Source organism: Arachis hypogaea, chromosome 2 (assembly GCF_003086295.3).
Source record: "Arachis hypogaea cultivar Tifrunner chromosome 2, arahy.Tifrunner.gnm2.J5K5, whole genome shotgun sequence".
Taxonomy (NCBI): Eukaryota; Viridiplantae; Streptophyta; class Magnoliopsida; order Fabales; family Fabaceae; genus Arachis; species Arachis hypogaea.
The window spans coordinates 89,185,997-89,191,996 of NC_092037.1; positions in this window are offsets into that span (position 1 = coordinate 89,185,997).

The window sequence follows — 6,000 nt, forward strand, 5'->3', positions numbered from 1 at the left end:
AGGGGTCCGCGCCGAGAAGAGGGAAGTGCGATGAGGAAGGGAGGGTCGTGCCGAGAAGAGAAATTGCTATGAGGAAGAGAGGGAGAGAAAGTGACGCGCCTCCGCGAAGGTGCTGTTCGGCAGCGACTTCAGGGCTGAGAGGATTTTTATTCTGTAATTGTCATTGAAGCTTTTCCATGGATGATTTTCCCAGGATTTTTTTAAATAAATAAAAAATATTTTATTTACTGAAATAAATAATTAGTAAAATAATTACGAAAATACGTAGCATGTCTTATCTCGTTTACAGTGTAAATGAGATAATTTTACACGTATCTCATTTATACTATAAACGAGATAAGACAGACTGAATAATATATGTATATCTCGTTTACAATGTAAATAAAATACGTGTAAAATTATCTCATTTACACTATAAACAAAATATAATAAGACAAATTTTTAACAGTTATAAAAGGATGTGAAACCCTTGGTATTTTTCACATATATTTCATATCTTCCTCTCCTCCATTTTTCTTCAAAAAATAGGCAAAAATGTCAAGTAGTAGCGGATATGTGGTTGTTGGTGTGTATCCCAATTGTCGTATGAGAAACGGTGACGATAGGGTGATATTCGAGTGTGATAATTCGTTACTGTTGTGCACTTGGCAAGTAAGTTCCTTTTTCGAGTTGAAGAGTCTGATATTGAGTAACCTTGGTGGTTTGGGGAGAAAGAAGATCAGAAGGGTGGGATATAGGTTGCTAGTATTGTCAGAAATAGAGTTTTTCAATTTTGTCTGTTTTGAGTCCATGGCGATGAGCATGTTCGCCTCATGTTGCAAGAATAACACGAATTCAATTTATGGAACATCATAATGAGTTAGAAGTTTTGAACACAAGCAAACCATAAAGGATGGTTACCTTGCTGCCACAAGATACATGTAAACCTGTCGGTCAGGTGGACACCACTGCAGAAATCTCTAGTATATCCAAGACATCAACAGCAGAGTACAACCAGCTATGTCTGTCATGCCTCAGTGTGCTACAGAGCACAGAGAATGGTAGGTCCATACAAGCACCGCCAAGCCCCAAGACAGACCACAACACGTCTGAAAGTCGACAAGTAGTGGCACCCACCAGAGATGCTCTCTAAAAGAAACAGAAGGTTAGCTACATCAAACTCCTGGATGGTCTCCAAACAACTCCTTGATTACTGGTCCAACCTCCTCGAGAATATACTCCTCATCAAACTCTAAATCTGCTTCAAACTGCTCAACCCAGGTGGGTGGTACATCAGAAGGTCCAGCCACTGCAGGCTCAGAGTGTGCGGCCTGAGAAGTTACAACATGGTGCCCCTATGGGTCATCTGGCATCAGTTCAACCTATATTGCGGGAATCAAAAAATGCTGAGCAAGATCTGGATCAGCCTCGTGTACGTACATAAAATCTCGAAGAAGATCACCACTGATCCCGTCTAGGGAGGAGAAAAAGAAAAGAAAAGAATGGTGAGAACCTAAGGTTTCCAACATGGTGAAAGGAATCATAGGGTCTTGGTTTTTACGTTATCGTCAAATGGAAAGTAAAAAGAAAAGAGCCGAGTAACATGTTCATTTTATATATAACAAAAAACAAACACATACACTTAAAGTAATTACAATATCAAACACAATTAATTTACAAATGTGCAACCAACATGATGCATGCCTGTCCCTAGGGCAGACCATGAGCTCAAGCGTTGGTTGTCTATCTGTAGCCTAATGTTACCTGAGGTTACGCTCAGATATGGTTTCTCAACTCAGTCAATAATGCAACTCGACAGTATGCGTCTAGAAGAGAAATAACTTTTCCAGTAAGCATCCCTACCCCACGTTCCTCCTTCTCACCAGACAATCTGCTCTGATTCCGTCAGAGTGAACCTCACCTCTTCTCACTAGACAGTTCGCTCTGGGTCTATTTGGGCTACCACAAATTTATATAATTAATTCTAGTCTTTCCTAGAATATTCACATTTCATTTCAGCATAATTTACTTTTGCTGTTGCTTCTTGGTATCTTAGGGCCTACTTTAAATTCGAACATGTACTTCTAGTGTCTTCTTAGAATATTTAGTCTAACGTCCTACTGGCAATTAATTTTTCTATTTAATAATTAATATAACGAATGGACTCGGAATTGTGCAAATTTTATATTCACGCTCCATGACAGACTGAAGTTTATGACGATGCCCTTTATGCCTGGTTTCGATGCCTATACCTATAATTATGCATGCAACACAGTGATTGCTATATACATATCACCAATTCAAAACCTATTGACTTTCTAAGGCACATATATATTATGAAAAACACACGTACGAGACTTTACATATACAAGGTAATTCTGTAAGTCCAAAGCCTTAATTAATTTAAAACTGGTGTTGAGGCAATCCGATCTGAATGGATTTTTGTAACAATTTTTGAAGTTATGCCATCATTTAAAATATATATATATATATATATATATATATATATATATATATATATATATATATATATATATATATATATATATATATATATATATATAATAGAGAGCAGTGATTTTAATAAATTCATGAAAAATCTAATTCTGAGCAATTGTCCTTCAAAATTAGTGGCATCAAAGGAGACTGGCTTAGCTTTCAAACATACCAAATTTTAGATCAATATCAGGTCACATAAAAAAGATATACCGCTGGGAACGTAGTCCTGTTTTAGAGAAAGCTATTAAAAGTTAGTGAGCTAGTCATCTCCCCATCTGCATATTTATTTTGTCAAACATGGCACTGGTTTGAAATTCAAATTGGGTGTTATAGACAAACAAAGTTTTAAATTGCTATTGGTCTCAACTTAATCACTTATCAGAATCAAAAGTTAAGTTGGTTGGAAGTTGATGCTTTGGCAGCAAGAGAATAGACTATTCTGCAGAGACCAATAATTTTCAAAAATCCATTCCTCTCAATCTACAGATCAATAAGTTCTAAAATTTTAAAGCAACATTCAAGACACACCAAGTTTTTACATAAAAATAATTTTATCCAAAACGGTGGTCTAGTTTGCTCCTAGAGTTCGTTCCAAGTTACTGCCAAACATGCAAAAATTCTGCATCAAGCAATTTAACAACCTCATATACCAAATTTTATATCTACGGTTATAATTCTTCTAAAACCATAATTTTATCTTCCTTTTGATTAAGCAAAGTTTTAAGAATGTTTAGTACAGCCCCAAGAACTCAGAATTATCAATTCACATTTTTACAAGTGCATATACATAATTAAACATTCACTTTCTGCATCATGTCAAAACAGAATTAAAATGCACTTTTCATTAATAAAATGTAATGAACCATCAATCATCACAAGCAAACACAGCAGAAAACATGACATTCTATCTATCCTATCCCATGCTTGTTTGATGTCAATATTCGATGAACTTTGTCTCCAAACTGTCTTCTCGGTTACACACCTAAAGCATCTCAATTCAATTCTTATCATCATCATGGCCTTAAGGGCTAAATTCATGATCACATGAGGGAAGAAGATGAAGCACTCATGTAACACCCTACCATACAGAGTCTTATGTTTAAGTCATAATTCAGAGATGGCAAGGTATTACGACCTCTAAAATAAAAATTTAGTACGTATAGTAGTATGAATGATTGATTATAACTAGGAGCCTTTGTAGAAAAAAGGGGTAAACAAAAATCGCATTTCAAAAGCGCAACACTCCGATCGATAACGTAACGAACAAGAATAACCAACGCGTGATTATATATATACAAAGGAGTGTCAAAAACAGGAATATCAAGACTCAAGATCCAGCTGCGAAGATAACCGGTCCGAGCATAGCAATATATACATATGTTAAAAATAAGGAAAACTCCAAAGGAAACCCAAAGGGACACAAACACATAAAACTTATTCTCCAAAATCTCCCATAAGAGGAGTCATCACGCTTTGTATTATTTAATGGAGATAAAAGTATCTAAACAAAACATATAAACCAAAACATAGCCCCGAGAACAAAGGATCTTCGCAAATCTAGAAGTCTCCAGCATGCCTCAGCGGGAAACCTCACGTCCTGCATCTGAAAACCACAAAATCCGCATGGGTGAGAACCAGAGGTCCCCAACATGGTAACAGCTTCCACATATATAATACATAATAATAGAGGAAAGCCGAAGGCAATCCTAGAACTTCCTCCAGATAATATCAAAGCTTATAAACAAGCTAAACCATAAAGGGCATCTGACTAAGGATACTTCAGTCTAACTAATACTTCCCTTTCCAATTCCTTCAAACCTCCCAACCACCAGCAGGAGTATAATGCAGCAAACACAGTTATATCAGACAAGAAATATACAAATAGGGACAATTAAGGCAGTTAGACAATTAGCAAGTAATATGCAGTCAAATAGGAAATCTCAAACAATTCATATAGTATGCATATGATGAATGCCTGTCCCTAGTGGCTGATGATATCATCTGTCGGTTATAGAGCCAACCCGACAAGTCCTGGCAGTTAACCATTGGACTGTCCCTCTGTTGTGTCTCCCCAACTTGAGTCATGCTCAGTATAACTTGATCATAATCATGATCCATATCCATCACCCTCACTGGTGAATATTTATCCATCACCATCACTGGTGAATATTTATCCATCACCACCATTGGTGAATATTTTTGGGGGTGAGCTCGTTCGGGAATTTCACAGTGCCTGGCCACCCTGACGACATAGGGTTAAAAGAGCTTCAAGTCTCGACCTGGAGCACATGGTGGCTAGCCACTGCTTTCTCCCAGGGAAACTCTCATCTCCGATAATGGAAGTGCAACATTCACAATTCATTCAACAACATATATATATATGCATGTATACATAGCCATAATCATGGCTCCGCCGTAACACGGAAATAATCTAGCCATCCGGCTCACGGTTAAATCCATAACCAGCCGTTTCATTAACAATTATAGCCTTTCGGCCTATGGCATAACAAGCACTTCCACCACCATCCTCCGCATCTCACATAATCATGCTTGATCCTCATTGGTCATTCATTTTCCCCTTGCTTCACTCGCAAGTTACCACATTCACTAGCCTTTCTTCTCATAGCTAGACATATCATAATGATTTAAGATATAAGTGGTGAGATCGGAGGCTTAGAAGTATGAAATTTGGCTTTTAAAACTCAAAAATCAACTTTGGGATGAAAACAGGTCCACGCGTACGCGCACTCCACGCGCACGCGTGGATGGCCTCGAAAACTCATCGACGCGTAAGCGTCATGCACGCTAATGCGTGGATTGAAAACTAGCCAAACGACGTGCACGCGTCAACCACGCGTACGCGTGGGTACTCTCGTGCCCCAGGCACAAAACTGGCATAGTTCTGGCATAACTCTCTGGAAAATGGCTGGGCATTGGGTGCAGCACATCGGCGCGCCCGCGCACATCACGCGTACGTGTGGATGGCGCTTTCGAGAAGAACGGCGCGTACGCGCCAAGTGCGCCTACGCGCGGGGGGTCATTCTGCTAAAAATATTTCTAAGTTAAAAGCTGCAGAATTCACAGTTTCAACCCCCAATCTTCCGACGGACATAACTTCCTCATTTTAAATCGTTTTTCACCCGTTCTTCGAACGGCAGGGACATCCGAGATCCAATTTCATTTTTAAACAGATTTGGTGCAAAACAGAGATCCGTAGTCCAAGTTATGTCCCGTCAAAATATGTCCAAAAACCATGTTTTTCATACAAAACCACAACATGCCATTTTCAAAACAAGCCATATTCAACTCTTTTCAAAATCAATCAAAACATGTCATTTTCATCCCTTTTCTTTGAAATCAATCAAAATATATCAATTTCAACATCAAGCCTCCTCAACTCACACATTGACACTTTACCACAATTTATCAAAATCACTATCTCATCATTTTAACCCACTTCACCCAAGTGGCTCAAACTCAAACATATTGACATATCATATGCTCTTCCTCATGTCAATTCTC